The sequence below is a fragment of the Corvus moneduloides genome, chromosome 12 (assembly GCF_009650955.1).
Source record: "Corvus moneduloides isolate bCorMon1 chromosome 12, bCorMon1.pri, whole genome shotgun sequence".
Classification (NCBI taxonomy): domain Eukaryota; kingdom Metazoa; phylum Chordata; class Aves; order Passeriformes; family Corvidae; genus Corvus; species Corvus moneduloides.
Window position 1 is genome coordinate 4,897,199 of NC_045487.1, and position 16,323 is coordinate 4,913,521.

A 16,323-nucleotide genomic window follows, 5' to 3' on the forward strand; every position below is an offset into this window, starting at 1 on the left:
AGGAGCATTTTTCCCATTGTTCTTTCTGAAAGAGCATATTTGAGAGAGAAGAGAAAAAGAAATCTGATGTAATTTTTTGTCGTGTTGTGTGTGAAAAGCTCATAGGTGTTTCACATCGGAAAGTGAAGAAGGGGGAAACAGAGAGGGCAAATGGCAGCTCCGGCCAGAGTGGTAAGGATTTTCCATACTGAAATGCCATAAAAGTCTAGGATCCATGGACAGGAGGAGGACAGAGTAAAGGGAATTACAACTGTTGAAAATCCCTCCAGCTTTACCAGAAATACCTGGTAACACTGTTCATAGTGTACTTTTTCTTGCTGGAAAACTAAATGACATTCTGTTTGCCTTATTTTGAATTTTTTTAAAATTTATTTTTTAGTAGAAGGAAAAATATTCTGCTGAATAGCAGCAGCATAGTGTAGGAACAGCAGGGCGAGTTCTTGCTCTGGTGTTAAGTTCTTTATACAACAGGGCTTGAATCTGGTGCTCCTGTTAAGCTGCAGTGCTGAGTGTTAATATATTATGAATGTACTGCTCCTCTTTCCCTGTAAACTTTAGTTGGTAACATCCTCAAGAAATTATATTCTTTGTTGCTGATAAGGACAATGTGTGGTTTCTAGACCTTGAAGCAAAGCCTTGATTTAGTTGAGCTGACTGTACAGTTTGGGTGAGGACTAGTCCTGTGAGTTAGTTATTCCCCCCGTTATTGGAAATCACTGTAACGAATATTTCCGATGTGTTACACACTTTGCTGAAGCTCCACACCTCATGTATAAAGTGTATTTAACAGTCAGGCAATCCTGAATTTGGCACTGCCCATGTTTTAAAAAAATTCATGATATCTGATACAAATTCTTTCTGATACAAGTGAAAGCACACTTTTGTGGAATACCTAAAAGGATTTGAACAACTGGAAAACTGATACCAGATTCTGATAGTTGAGTTAAAAATGAATTTTTAACATTAGTGCTTAAGCAAAGGAGATTCTCTACCTGGACAACATAATGGATTTTAGTGCTGCAGCTTAATGTTACATGTTGAGTTTTATTAATATGAACTAAAATGGAGTATCAGCAAATCTTAGTGGTCCCATTAGATGATTTTACAGGCTCAGTGATAACCACGCTGCTCCTCAACAGAACCTGCCTTGCAGTACATGAAGGTCTACTAATAAAAACTTGAAAGTGAATAGTAAATTCACATCAGGTTCCCCAAACCTACTTAAATTGCTGTGTACCAAAAAATATATCAATGGGAACAAAATATATATTTAGCCTGAAAATGGTTCTTGTGGAACCATCATGCTTTAAAATTATTCTTTTGAACTATTTGGTGACATTTTAAAGGCTGGGAACTTTCATGTGGTGCTTTTGCTTTAACCAGTGAGACTTTTATTGGTATTTTAATGTAGACCCTTAGATAAAACAAGATACATTTCAAAGATACAAGTGAGCAGAAAAATCTTTTGGGACATTCATTACCTGGAAAAATGTTACTGATGGCTTGACAGAGCTCATCCCCAGTACAGACATCAGCCGTCCACAACCTGGAGATTTGTTTCAGCTTGGCAAAAGCGTCAAGTGCCTGAAAGAGTATGGATATGTGTTGCTACAGGAACGCTGATGTAACCATGTCATCCGCAAAACTGAGGTGCTGAGAGCAAGGGACTTGTTTTGTTAGCATGACATGAGAGGTCTAATTTTTACAAAAACCTTTGACTGAAAACTATTCTTGACCTTTGCTGCCAGCAGCCCGGGGCTTGAGTAGTTTGCCTTGAAGTAAATCTGATTTCCCCTCCAGCCCTGGGCTGAGGCGGCTGCTCCCCGCGCTGGCATCACCGCGCTCCGGCTGTGTCACGATGCCGGCGGTGACTGCTGCTCCGTCCCTGCGGTGCCACTGGGAAGCCCTTCGTTACACACTGCCAGGAAGAACATTGGGAATGTTTTGGTATTCTTCCCGAGCGCTGGCAGAACCGCTCGCTGTCAGCCGACAGACGCCGGACGTGACCGTGCCCAGACGGGGGCGGCGGCCGGTTCGCAGCTGCACAAGGCGGCCTCCGCTGCCTCCCGGGGCCAGCCGCCAGCGCTCGGCGCTGCGGGATCACCGCGATCGGCAGTGCCATCTCCACTCGCCGCCTGGCAGCCGGGAACGTCGCCAGGCTCGGCGGCCACGACCCGGCCTCCCGCATCCCGTTCCCCCATCCCGTTCCCCTCATTCCGCATCCCGTTCCCGCACCCCGCGCCGCGGGGCTCGGCAGCGCCGCCCAGCGGCCGCTCCGTCCCGCGGGAGGCGGCGGCATCTCCGCCGCGCGGGCGGGGCTCCCTCAGGCCGCGCCGCCATCTTGGCGGGGCACTAGGTGCTTGTGCTCCCTCAGCCTTGTGGTGTTGAGGTGCTGGTTTTTGCCCAGGTGCTGGGGCTGTGCTGAGGAATGGCCTTAGCCCTCGTAAGAACAGGGTGCTGGGTGCTGGTGAGGTGCCATCGCCACTGGATTCTGTGCAGCCCAACCACAGTGTCTGCCTCGGGTAAAACAACATCCACACTCTTACCTGATGGGGCACGAGTTGTCGCAGCTGACCCCCGTGCTCTGACATACTCTGCATGCTATTGATCGTTCGTTGATGCTGAATTCTATTGCACAATCATACTTCTATTTATCACCCACTTTATTTATTTATTTAAATCAAGTCCATGTTGTGCTCAGAACAGCACTGTTGAAATAAGCAAATGTGGTTGGACTTTGCTGTGTCCAGTGCTGAGCAGGGCCCTGGCGCAGGGCCCCACGTGTGGCCACAAACCACAGGGGGGATCGGCGCTGACATTACCAAAAATCCTCTCTATGGTGTTTGGTAGGATTAGAAGACTAGACCTCACTCTCTTCTATCCCTCTGGGTTGGTAGCTACAGCTGTAAGATGTATTTTAGAAACAGCTATGTTGTGCCCTAATACAGGCATTCCTGTTTTCCAAAGTTCAGCAGGATGTTGGAACTGGTTGATTCACCTGGCTCTGGAAGCAGCCAGGAATAAAAGGTCATCCTCAAAGACAACTGGCATGGATGCAGTTTTGATTTATTAGTGATTCATTTTGTGTAGCATAATGGTTGGTTTGTCACTTGCTTTGGGTATTCTGTAATATTGTAATTATTTATCCAGTGGTACCTTAGACCATTCATGCAATGCACAAAACAATCCACCTCAGCTGTCTCTGTTAATTGAAAACTGCAGCTTTTAATTGTTAACTTTCCTCTAGCTTTCAGAGCTACATATTTGTGTGGTTTATTTAGTTGTGTTTTGGTTTGGTTCATATTCTAACATTCCTGGTAATGAATATATAAAGTACTTTGTGTCTAAGTGGCATTAGTTAGACAGCTGCGGTTGCAAACAGCCCACATAATCATATTAAATCAATATTAAATGTGTGCTACTGAATAGTTGTCTTTGGGATGCTGATGGTCCCAATTTAATTTAAACTTCATCCCACTAGTGCTTCTAAAAAATCTCAGAGGAAAACAAATCAAAAATCAAACCCCCAAATGAGTAACTCCAAATGGAATAACAGATCTTTCATAATTGGTCCACAGTGGCTTCATTTAGGTGGATGTACAAGTGTGTGGTGTGTGGCAGCAAACAGTCCAAAGCCTTTTGGCTGTTCACTGCAAGAGAGGGAACAACTGTGGAGAAGGGGTGTCAAGATGCCTTTTTTTGTGTGACAAGAGAGTTTATTTGAACTAGGAAAATAGAAGAGGCTCGTTTGAGTCATGATATTTCCTGCAAGGAGAAGATGTAAATATTAGAAGTTTCTTCAGAAAGCCAGTTTGTCCTCAGTGTGATGCAGCTGTGCTGCTGTTGGTTCTGTTTGCAGGATGGCCAAGAATAGATGGTAAGGGCTGAACAGGGGCAGCAACAAGGAAACCTGACACTTTCCTCTGGAGCTACTTGATATTCAAAATGGAGACTCTTAAATCATCTGGTTATAACAAGAGCTAGACATTCTCCCTTGAATTTTTTTTGTGCTGGGCTTGTGTTCATGGGCTTCTGTTTCCATGCTTGGGGCTGTGTCCAAGGTGAGGGCAAAAATTATGTAGTGGATCTAGATCTCCTGGTTAGGAAGTTGCATATTACTGCAGGGAGTGGTGCATTGAGTGGAAACCAATTCCAGTGTCCAGTACTCACTGAAGATGTTGTAATTTTATTTCTAGTTGTTTATTAGGTCTTACAGTGTTTTAGAAGATATTGCATACAGAAGTTGTGTACTGCATGTACAGAAACAGAAAAGTGAAGATACCTGCAAGGGAAGTGAGAATTCTCCCTTTGATCAGAGTAGCAGGAAGGGAACCTCTTTTTATGAAAATATGTCTTTTAATAGATTGAATATCTGAGGAAGAACGTGGGACATTAATCATCAGGACTTTTATTTGTGACTTGATATGGTTAGGGATCATCAGGCCAGTTTTAGTGTATTGTGGTGCTGCTAAGTTGAAGTTTCCTCGTGCCCTTACACCAAAAATGGTGCTTAAGAGATGTAGGTCGTGCCTGGCAAGTGTGGGTCAGGTGAACCTGGGTCTCTGCTATGTCCATTCCTTAGTTGTATTCCTTCCATTTGCTGCTGTTCCAGAGGTTGCCCAGCAACCCTTGTCTGTTTTATGCAAGTGAGTTATTAAGGAAGGGGAAGGGGAAAAAGTAAAGGCACAAATGTTGGGTTGTCAAAATTATTAGTAGCATCTAAAACTAGATTTGAAGTAGTGTTGTGTGTGTATATGTGTACCTATATCTGTATGTATGTGTATGTATAAATGTATAAAAATTAGTACAGTGGTGAAAGAAAGGAAATGGCCTATTTAGCCAGCATTTCCAGTATGGAAGTGTTCTGGTCCTTATTCTCCTCTCAAGCTGTCTGATGGATCAAAACCCACCAGTAACACAACAGTGCAGCCTTAGTGAGGGCATTTACTTTTTTATTTGGGGATTTTGATTCAACATATGAGAAGTGAAAAAATATTACCAAAAATCAAGAGTGAAAACAAAATATGTTAATCTTTCTGTTGTCTTTTGAGACACTGCAAATAGGCATTTTAATTTCGGTGTGTTTGACTTGGCTTTGACAGTGAGAGAAGCTAAAATATCTTAGCAGCAGCAAGAAGTTTTGAATTATCATCTGCCTCTGTGCTAACCTGCATTTTAGAATTATTTAAGCTAAGTGCAGAATTATGTTCTGAGTCTTACCATTCTCAAACAAATCAGATCACTGATTTGTATGTAGTGACGGATGTGAATGGTGTACAAATACAGCAAGTAAGAATTTTGGTATTTTTCAGTCTGTGGGAAAGGATGACTGACTAGTAGATTTAGATCTACTATTTTTTAGATATGGACTACACTAAGTGCTAAGTGTTTTTCCTTAAGTAATTACAATAATTTCTTATAATAAATACTCTTATTTCAATTTGATCAGCAACGGCAAGTGCTGCAAGTTATTTTTGTTGATGCCATAAAATCTTTTAAGTAATTATGGCTTACTCTTCAAAATTAAATCACCACGTTTCATCTTCATTTGAGTTTTCTACAGAAGTGGTGATGGATAAATACTTGAGCACAACCCCTTGGGGTCTGTTGTACATTGCAAAGAGCCAGTATTTAGCAGATAAAGCCAAAATCAGACCAGGGAAACCTCAAGTCTATTGAGTCCTTTAGATTTTAGCTAGTGATGGGCTCCCCCGAAAGCCACGGATTGAAACAGCTGTGAGCTTAAGTTCAGATTCAGATCTGGTTTTGTTTTACAACTTCCTCTTATCTTTGTAAGCAGAACCAAAACCATGGTTTCAAGTCTCCTTTGTCCCGAGGATTAGATGCATGGGGTTGAAACTTAAATCCAGATTTGGTGGTTTAGGCTTGTGCTAATTTTTTTTTTTCTTTTTAAAATGAAACAACGTATGAACAACCACCTCAGCAGCTGGCCAGAAAAGCTTCCATTTTACCAGACCTAAATTAGGATTCTCTGTTTAACTGTAAAATTGGCCTTTAGGAAAGGGAAGAACAAAAGATACTGTCCTGAGATAGTTGGCAGGTGGCAAGTTGACAGAGCATTTTCTTCCAGACCTGTGCTGGGCCCCTTAGTCTTGACTTGAAACCGAGTACTGGAATGATAATGTGCTATTACTGCTGTGCAGAGAGTGCTTCCAGCACAGAGAGCACTTGTACACGTACAGAGTGGGTGAAGGAATCAGAGTACATACACCAGCCGTTTTCTCTTATGAGCAAGTATGTAGACAGGGAATTTGTAATTGCAGTTGGTTTTCTGCAGAAATTGTTGTATTCTATTACATTCTTTTCTCAGCAGTATTAGGGAATTCTTTCAATTAGACATTTTCTGAAATTGGTTTAAGAAAATTGTGTTCTTCTTAGTTTACAAATAGGCACTGGCACCTGGCTAGTGGTTTTGTTTTGCATGGTTGTGGGGAATTGTTTAATTCTCCTTTCTGAGTCCTCTTTCTCTAGGTCAGCAGCCAGCAGTGAGGAACATCAAGTAAAAATAAAACTCCTATTTTTAGTTCAGCTACATAATGTCCTATTTATAATACTGAAATTTCAGCTACTACCTGGCCCCTTTCAATTCAATGAACCATCTCTCCTCTGTTAGCCCTCATTGCTCTTTTTTCACATCTGCCCCTTTTGATTCTTCTGCAATTATTTTTGTAGGTTTGGGGATGCTTTTCCAATGGGGCTTTTAATTCTGCACGGTGCTGACAGTGAGCAGTTCAAGTAATTTGACTAAAAGTAAGGGCAAGTAGCAGCTAGCAGGGGATACTCAAAACTTGACGTAATTCATCCTCAAAATTTTAACACTATGAAGCTCTTGGGGGGAGGAAAAGCAGCTGCAATCATAATGATTTATCAGTTGATCCAGATAAATGTTTGCTTCTGCTTTTAATCCCTCATGACTACTGAAAATAAGATACTTTAACTTCATTTTCCTTAGGATGATACATGATAGTAATTTGCTACCCCCCACCCCCTGCCTCTCCATTTTGTATAAATTTTAACACAGGCCACTGAGAGGGAGACAGAGAAGAACACATACACAAGTATCTCCTGGGTAGCCAATAAACTGCCTAGGACTTGGAAGTGAAATAGTTAAAAATGTGTTGAAAACCTCAGAGTGTAGCTGAAGTCTGGGGTTTTGGCAAGTAAAAGATGGCTCTAAGCACAGGACCTTAGGAAAAATGCATTTGTCCAAAGGCAGTTTTTACCCTGCCCGCAGTCTTGGAGATAAGGCGGGAATTTTAACAGGAACAGTTCCAAAATACGTTGGTCAGCCCAAAGAGCAAGAAGGAAATGTTGACGTGCTACTGGGTGAGGTTCTGCTGCCATCAGAGAGTGGGCTTCAAAATTGGGATTTCACTCTGGTTAAGCCAAAACTAATGTAGAAAAATTGTCAGTTAGAAGCAGCTTATGAAACCAGATAGACCCTATTATCCACTGGGGACCAGGCACTGAAAACATTTTATTTATTTCCTCCATATGATGTATCTCACTTGAAAGAAATGAAATGACTTGTAAACCTACAGCTTTTCAACAGGGTTGAGTCATGCTAGAGACTGATGAGGAGTTGGATGGGGGCGGAGGAGGAGGGAAAGTAATTCTGGTAATGTGGAGACCTTGTCATTGTGTGGCAAAGTTTGAGTTTTAAGAACCATGATTATGCTTGAGCGAAATTTTTGCACAATGTATGTGATACATGGTGCTGAGCTGTGCTGGAAGCTGAATAAATAGATTGAGCAAGTACTTAGCCAGGCACGGTCATGTTGTTGTAGCAGAGGTAGCAAAGTCTGATGGCTGGAAACAGCCATTCTTTAGGAAAATGGGGAGCTGCTTTAAAAGAGCCAAAATAATATAAAAGCACAATTTAAAACCCCTGAGCAACAAACCCTTTAACCCACAGCATTCAGTGGCAGAGGTACAGAACACTTTATGTAATTAGATTCCAGGTACAAAGAGCTCTGCATTTCACGAAATTTCAGTTATCTTCTGAACAACAACAAAAAGCTATTGTTTCTTCTTGTCCTGTTTCATCTCCTTGTTTGAATATAAATCCAAAGAGTTCCTCCTTCTCAGACAGCTCTTTTTTTCTCCTTCTTTAATATGCAGAATAAACAATATAAAGTGGAAAAAAGTGAGGTATACATAAAGGAAAAACATCTATCTTATGACTGCTCTGTCTCAAAACCTTCATGTGTAGTTGGGTAAAAGATTTCTTTTGGCGAGGAAGGTGATGGTTGGAAGAAGGCTAGGTGGGATAAATGTGTAATTCTATTGTTATATTTACTATTGCAGTATCTGTGAGCCAAGAGAAAGGTAGCAGGGTACAGATGTGCAAAAGAGGAATATTTGAGGGCTGTCGGCCCCTGCTTGAGGAGAGACCATATGAGTTAATGAGGTCAACAGAAGGGTAAAAATAGACAATATGAAAAAGGGGTGGGTTAGAAGAGCCCCTTGGAAAATGTCCACAGGGTATGAAGGGAGGATGAGAAAGACGAGACCACTGAATGGAGCTCTAAAAAGAAAGGCAAGGAGGAAGCCCACAGTATAAACTGTGTACCAAATGCAAGTTTTAGGGAGAGATGGGTAATTTGTGATGTCAAAGATGTCAATGGGGGTATGTAAGAGATGTGGAGAAGAAAATGTTCAGTCTTGAATTTACAAAGGTCAGCATTGATGTCTGTTTTGGCAGAAGCTTGAAACTTCATTTCTGTAGACATGAGGCGGAGACTCGCAGCAGCTTCCTGACTGAAGGGATTCTCATTTTCAACCTTCTTTAACAAGTTATGATCATTTCATGTCTTTTAACAGACGTCCTCCAGCTATTCATTAAGTGACTAATATTCTTGCACTTTATGCAATCATAAATAATGTGTGTTAACGTGATGACCATTCCTGGCGGAGCTCCAAGTTCTTTTTCCACAAAGAAACATTTGTTTGCCATCTACCTAATAACAACCAAGGCAATGAAGACACTGCTGTAGTATTTTTGAGGTATTTGGAGTGTTTACTGCAACGTAATACATTCACTGTTCATTGCATTCTCCAAATAATTTATTTTAAACACAAACACCTGCCTCTTTCCTGAGCTCCCTTCCTCCATTTACCTTTCACTTTGAGAAGAATCCTTTCCAAAGCAATCAGCTGGATCTGACCCAAGTACAAATATGCTAAATTATGCCATTGTTCTGTTTTCCTGAAGTATTTTTTTCCACCCTGCTCCCCCTTGTTTAATGCAGGCCTATTTGATCCTGTCCCCTTGGCTTTGTGGTACACAGCACATACATTTAGTGTAGCCTTGCAGTTATTTCTGTGTATTTAATTTCAGTATCACTTTTTGTCATTTGTTTTCCTAAACTTTTAAACAGTTTCAAACTGGTAAAGTTTTCAAAGCTGGTGCTTTCCATGTTTCTGGAGCCTGCAGTGCCATCTTAGTATAGCTACATCCGCATTTGCAATTAAACATCTTCACTTAGAGAGTGGTTTAAGACAGGAGAAAAGTAGTATGAAAAACTTGTCGATCATAGACACCATGGTAATTCCCTTCATTTGTATTAGAGAAGAACAGTTCATGGAGGCAGTGATGGTTTTAAATATTTTCTCTTAATTAAATGAAAAGCTACTATTGCGCTAGAGCATAGAATGTGACCACTGGTTGCTTTTGCACACCTGTGCTCTGCCTGCTGTGGATGAAAGGTCCTGAGAAGTAATGAAAAAAGTGTGTGAAAACAGTTTACTTCCCTGGATTTTTGGGTCACCAGTGCCATTTCAATGGGATTGAAAATATTCTCCATAAGCAGAGAGAGTATTTAGGAATGTAGATGATGAATGATTTCTTACGGTGATACAACTGTTCAAGCTTGCCTGTTTCTTGGACACTGACAGAACAGATTGGGTTTGTTCCCTGGGAAAGGGACCAGTGCCTTAGGTTGTATCAGGCGGCATTATCAAATAAAACTCGAGGTGAAATTCCGTCAGGAAGGCAGCTGATCCTCTTTTTCTGGTATATGTGAGAATTATGACTGGAACACTGCTTCAGTTTGCTTGATTTTTTTTAATGAATGTGCAAAAATTACTAACATACAGGAGAAATACAGTTCCCATTTGATATTTGAATGTGTATGAGAAAGAGAAGGCTATCATAGGAGACATCTTCATATAAGAGAGTCTTATTCACAGGAAATTGGGAGCACAGTTCAAAGAATATGTTTAAGAAGGCAGGACTGAAGCAGCCAGAAGAGGATGTGTGATGAGAGAGTACTGCACTAATAATAAATAGAAATACAATGCTGCTGCACCCAGCAATGACATGGAAAACAGTATGGAACTGTCTGCCACTGAGATGGAGATAATGAAGCAGAGATAAAGTAGGATTTAAGCTTGAGATACAAACTGTGCCTTCAGAATCCAGAGGCTGTTCATTAAGTATCTTGGAGACTGAGAGCCTTTGCGACACTGGCTCTTCCTTGAATGGTTTAGTAAAAATTGATACCAAATTAATTGCAGAGAAAACTATTCTTCTTATTTTGTCTTAAAATTAGGAATCTCTACTATTATTTTCCATCCTAGATGGAAAACTTCAAATTTTTATGCAATGCTATTCTATAAAGAGTAAGTGAAGTAAAATCGTGATAGAATTTTATGGTTTGCTACCAACTATGTTTGGAATTTAAAGTACTGGTTTACTGTGTATCCTCCAGGTTTTCAATTCTAAATCTGGTATTCCTGAATAGACATGTTTTTCTGGAAATTTGAATGATTGCTGTAATTTGGCAAGAGCAATTGTGTAATCACATTTCACAAACTAGGTGGTAAAATTTTTATTTGGTGGAAGACTAAGCAAAATATGAGTTTGTTTCAGAAAGGCTTTCTTTCTGCCACTGAATATCGTGATATCTGTATAAAAATAGCAAAACGTCCTGACGAGAGATGTGCATAAACCTTTTCCGGCCTATAGAAGATCGGGTTTTCATCAAAGGACTAGGGATCCCAAGGTCATTAAAATGCCATGAAAGATCTGGCTTTGAATACCATTTTGGAAGTCCTCTGGAGCCAGAAGAAAAACAATGGTGAGCAGGCAGGACTTGCAAAAGGTTGATCCCAAAACTGGTGTGTGATGTTCCAAACACCAAGCTCTTCATTGGCATGTTCTTGCCCTTTCAGCTGAAATGAAGCATGGAAGAACTGAAGACTGGTCTGGGATTCTTGAGTGCTCTGCTCTCCAGGACCCTTTGTCTTATTGCTTTTTTTCCTGTTTTTTTCTTCCTTCTGGGAGGAAAAAAACCCCCTCAATTCATATTGTGGATTTCTGCTTCCATATGGGGATTTTGTGTCCTTGAGCTCATAATTCAAAGGGAATAATCTTGAACAAGAAGGAAGTAAAGACTTATCTATCCCTCTTGTGTCAAAGGCTTAGTCATTAAAATGCACTTAGAAAATTTTCTCTGTGAAAATATTGTGATATTGTGAAGCAAAAATATTTCTTAAGTAGCTGAAGTGAACCATGGACTTCATGGGTAGAAACCCAATAAACTAGAAAAACTTCCATTTGGTTAAAGTAGAATTTTTTTCCCTGATGAGTAGTTCTGAATTTGGTCTGTTCAGCAGACCCTTTTTTTGACACTAATTCACATTTTGCATATGCATAAGTAGGACTTGTCTGTTCTGGTGTTGGATGTCCTAGGCTCTGAAGGTTCTCACTTCAGTTGAAGAAACAGAGAAAAGCAATAAAATTATCAGATATGTCTCTCCTTTAATTCAGCTGTGGAAAAACCAAATTGCTCCATCAATCTGAGTGACAGCTTTGGACAAGAAATTATCATGTTTATTTTACTCACAGTCATTTTCCTCATTGTTAAAGGACAGGCAAGGAGATATTGTTTCGCTGATGGTAATGCTCATGGCAGCATAGAAAATTAGCTTTAAGTAGGTGTATTTCTGAAATATATGTTTTTCAGTCCCTGACAGGGATTGGAATGTATTTGCTGTTATGGGTTTAGTTGCTAGTTAACATATTTTTGTGTTTTATTCTTGGGACCTGTTTCACAGATGCCTGTGGCTCATCAACAAGTGCTCTGTGCATGTTTTGCATGGTAAAATTTGGTACAAAAATTAGGCTTCTACACAAACTCCCATTTGTCATGTTTTTTTGGTTTGAAGTGAGAACAGAGCCGTGGTTCGAAAAGTTGTTGTCCTGTTTGCAAATAGTTAAAATTAATTTATTCTGCACAAAACCAGATAGAGATCCTCTTCACTTACTCCTCCTGTTGAGTTGTCCATTAACGATGGCACATTAAGAAAAGGAGGAATGTGCGATTGGTTTGTTTCTTTACTAAGTTAACATAAGGCAGTTATTCTTGACTGGAATTTGGAAAAAGCAATGAAATTTCTAGGGAATTATTCCTGACTTGATACTTAGAGCCCCCGAAACTATAATTTTCACGCAATCTCCTGAATTTTCTAAACTCATTTAGTTTTGGTCCTTTCTGCTTTTTTTGTTTCTCCATTACTATGTATAAACCTAAATAAACACAAATTAAGATAGTAAGTAGTGTTTGATATGAATATGTGCAATAGAAAACTTCCTCTGTTGCCTGACCCTTTAAGGATTATATCCCACTCCTGATGTTGTCACTAAGGATTTCTAGGGTAATGAGATCCATTTTGGTTTTCAAGCTGAAAGCAGTGAACTGTGAGGTTCCCCTCGCTGCTTTTTCTTCTGACATTTTGCTGTGATTCTGGAGAAGGAGGACTAGGAGCCCTTTTTAAACAACCACCACAATTCCCTGTGAAGGAGATATTTTGTGTTCCCCTCCACTGTGTGCACATTTTACAGGTTTAATAACCTTTAAGACAGACAGAACTTTTCCTGGGCAATGGAGCGCATGATGCGGAACGGTAGAGGCCAGCCCTTGTAACCTCTCTGTTCTTCTATGAACGGAACTCTAAAGAGTGTTGGGTCTTTTGTCTTGGCTGTTTGCCTTGGTGCTGTTCCCTCTGTCAGTGATCTGATATTGATTAGAGCAGCCATGGAGGCACATTGAAATGATCACTGTAAGCTGCTGTCACTGCTGAGGGCACAATGTGTTTGGCTGTGTTGTACCTCCATGCCAGGCTCTCCTCTAACACACTTCCAGACATGTGGGATGCCAAGCCAGGTAAGCTGTTTTCCTTGGGTACTTGTGCATCATACCTACTTTTCTCCCTACTTTTCCCTGAGCTGGCAGTGATTCCAGAGGCAAAAAAGCAGCTCATTGGCAATCATCCAGGAAGTATTGCTTTGTTTTCTTTATTAAACTGTGAGTTTAGAAGACAGAGACTGGAATGGGCTTAGTTCTAGTAAGTTAGAACAGCCTAGAGGGCTTTCTGTGCTACACCATCTGTCTCCTGTGTACCACTGGTAACATCCCTACTGCAGTGTAAATCACTGGGTAACTCAGCACACCTTTTATTTAGCTGAATATAAATAAACAGCAGGATACTTGAAAGAAATAACACTCCAGAGAAAACACAATCCTAGTGCAATTAGAGCATTTCTATTTAGATAATTGCTCACAGAAATTATAAGCTTGGATCTAATCCTCAAAGGATACAGAAAATTGGCAGTTCCAGGATGATCTACTTCTTTCACTCTTTTCCCCCCCTTAATGCATTAATATTTTTGTTTCTCACACTCTAAATACTGAATCTTTTGGCCTTTTTTCTTACTACACTAAGAGTGATACTGAAAATGACAAAATAGCAAGGGATGCCCTAGAGATAATTTAATTTTTGAGAGGATCTGTATAGAGGAGTGATAACAAGCATGATAATTTACTGCTGCTTGAAAGAAAAACATGACCTCATGCAGTTACACAGGGGCTTGCCCTAATTATGGGTGCAGACAAGGTGGTCCCTGGGGTATTGATGAGACAAGCAGTAATCTCCACAAAAGAGTATTTACCTCAATGAGACTGTCCTCTCCTATGCTCTCTTTATAGGAATAGGCTTTTTGTGAGTATTTTTTCCCATTTCTAAGAGCTGTAGTTTAGGTGAGGAGGGAGAATTAGTGTTCTGTTCCTGACTGTCCTAGTGACTTGGGCTGTGAGTTTAGGCAGGTTAACTCCATTCCTTTGCTTTACCCATGTCTATAGAGTGGAGATTACCAGCCATGGGTAAAGTGCTTGGAGTTACTTTCCATGCTTTAATTTGGTTTCTTTCTTCTCTTCTCTGTTGATTTTATTTTTAAATCCTGAAATTTTCTGTTAGACTGAGATCCTTAAAAGCCAGAAAATTTGGAGTACAAGGAGAACTCCCTGTTACACTATTCAGCAGAGTGCCCTGAAATAATAGAGTTTTGTTCAGAAACAAATACTGGCATATAAAAAATACTGGTGTATAAAACAAATTACCCCTGTAATCGAGGTCATTGTTTTGTTCAGTTGTGTTTTCTTAAATGTCTCCTCAATCCTCTGTTTGCAGTGCATTCTGTGAGACATATTTGCACTTGCAGTTTATAGAAACACTTGCTGCCTTGAACACCTGCCAAAAAGTAGATTTCTAAGGATGAAACTAGAATAAACATCTTAGTTTATGTTGCAGTTCATCAGATTAAATGCAGAAGTTTTAAAAATAACACTTCAACAGGTTAATTGCTGAAAAATGACTGAATCCATTGATAAGCAAAATGTGAAGTCAGTTAAGATGTGTATGAAATACTCTTACTGGTATTGAAAACTGGCTTGGTATTTATATGAGAAGGTTCTGGATCAGAAAAATAGTATGTTGCCACGTGTATGAGTTGGAAATACTTATTGGCTAGAGGAGTAAAATAGGCCTTGAAGTAATTTGTTCTGTGTGCCATTTTTTTCCTGCATGTTCCAGAGCTCAGATTTTTTTCACAAATATATGAAAAAATGGGTAGGTATCCATATGCAGTTTCTGTGCATGAGGCCTCTTCTCCAGCTCTTTAACATTTAAGGGAAGGGAAAAAGTGTGGGTGTGAAAGTACGGGGGCAGTTTGAGAAGGCACTCTTTAAATGGTATGGGATTGTGTCATTCTCCCTCATAAATTACATCCTGAAACCACCATTTACTTCTTAATCCTACTTTGAATAATGAATATTCATCTAATCTGTTCTTGACTCTCCACGTAACTCCCATTGCTGAAGAACATCTTTCCACAGCCACAGAAAGCCACTCTGGATTTCACTTCTCAGGACCGCTGTGACTTAGACTCACATAGGCTGCTCTGCTGTGTTTGAACAAGCCTGGAATGTCTCGGTGCAGGAGGAAGAGATGGAACTGCTGGAGTGTGATGGCGTATTTCTGTATCCCCAGAGTAAATTAAACCCAATACAGGCTGAACCTCTGCCTCAGTGACTGGTTTTATTGATCTGGAATTGGTAAAAAGTGATGGTCTGCTCCAAATCCTCCCCATTCATTGTCTATGTGACACTCCCAAATGGGTGCAGAGGAAAAGCCACAACAATTGAGGATTCTTCTGAGCTGAGGAAATGCTTGTTGACAAATTTCCTTGATTTTAATTTTGAATCATGCTGTTAGATCAGGGCACAACAGACTTAATGGCTGATGAAGTCATCCACATTCTCCTTTGTTTCTTGTAGTCGGCTGAATGTTCACTTGTGTTACTGTAGGACACAAAGTTTATGAAGTTGGTGTGTTGTTATCAAAGCCTTTTAGTGTGGCCATTATACACCTCTTTTTTTTCCTCCTCTTTAGCAGTCAGCCATCTGCAAGAACTGTTTATTGTATCCAAATGATTGTGAGAGCATTCAGTGAGGGTATAAACAATGACAGAGCTGGTTTCATTAGCAAAGGCCATGCAGAATCAATGTCCGGGTCTGATTCCTTCCTTCTTAAACTTGTATCACTGTAATTCACATTGAAGTGGTTAACTTCTGATTTACTTGAGCTCAAGTAAGAGTAGATAGAGGTCCACACACTGACACTATTCATGTTGATGGGAAACCATTTATATTGCTGCCAAGTTGTTGGGGTGTTTTATTACAGTGGCAGTGAATAAAAGCCAGAGTAAATTTTTAATTTCACTACCTTTAATATGAGAGAAACTGAGCCGTCTTATAGGAGCAGCCCTAAACTAATTCCCAACTGTTGTTTATCTTCATTGTTTTCTGCAGAGATTGTCTGCACTTTTTAATACACTTAGTTTTATATGGGCACTGATTATAAAATATTGTTACCTTTCTTACTGTTAAAACACTTTTCAAGGATTATATAGTGTTTTTCCCAAAGAGAAAACAGTAGAAGGGCTTCCATGTCAAATTTTTA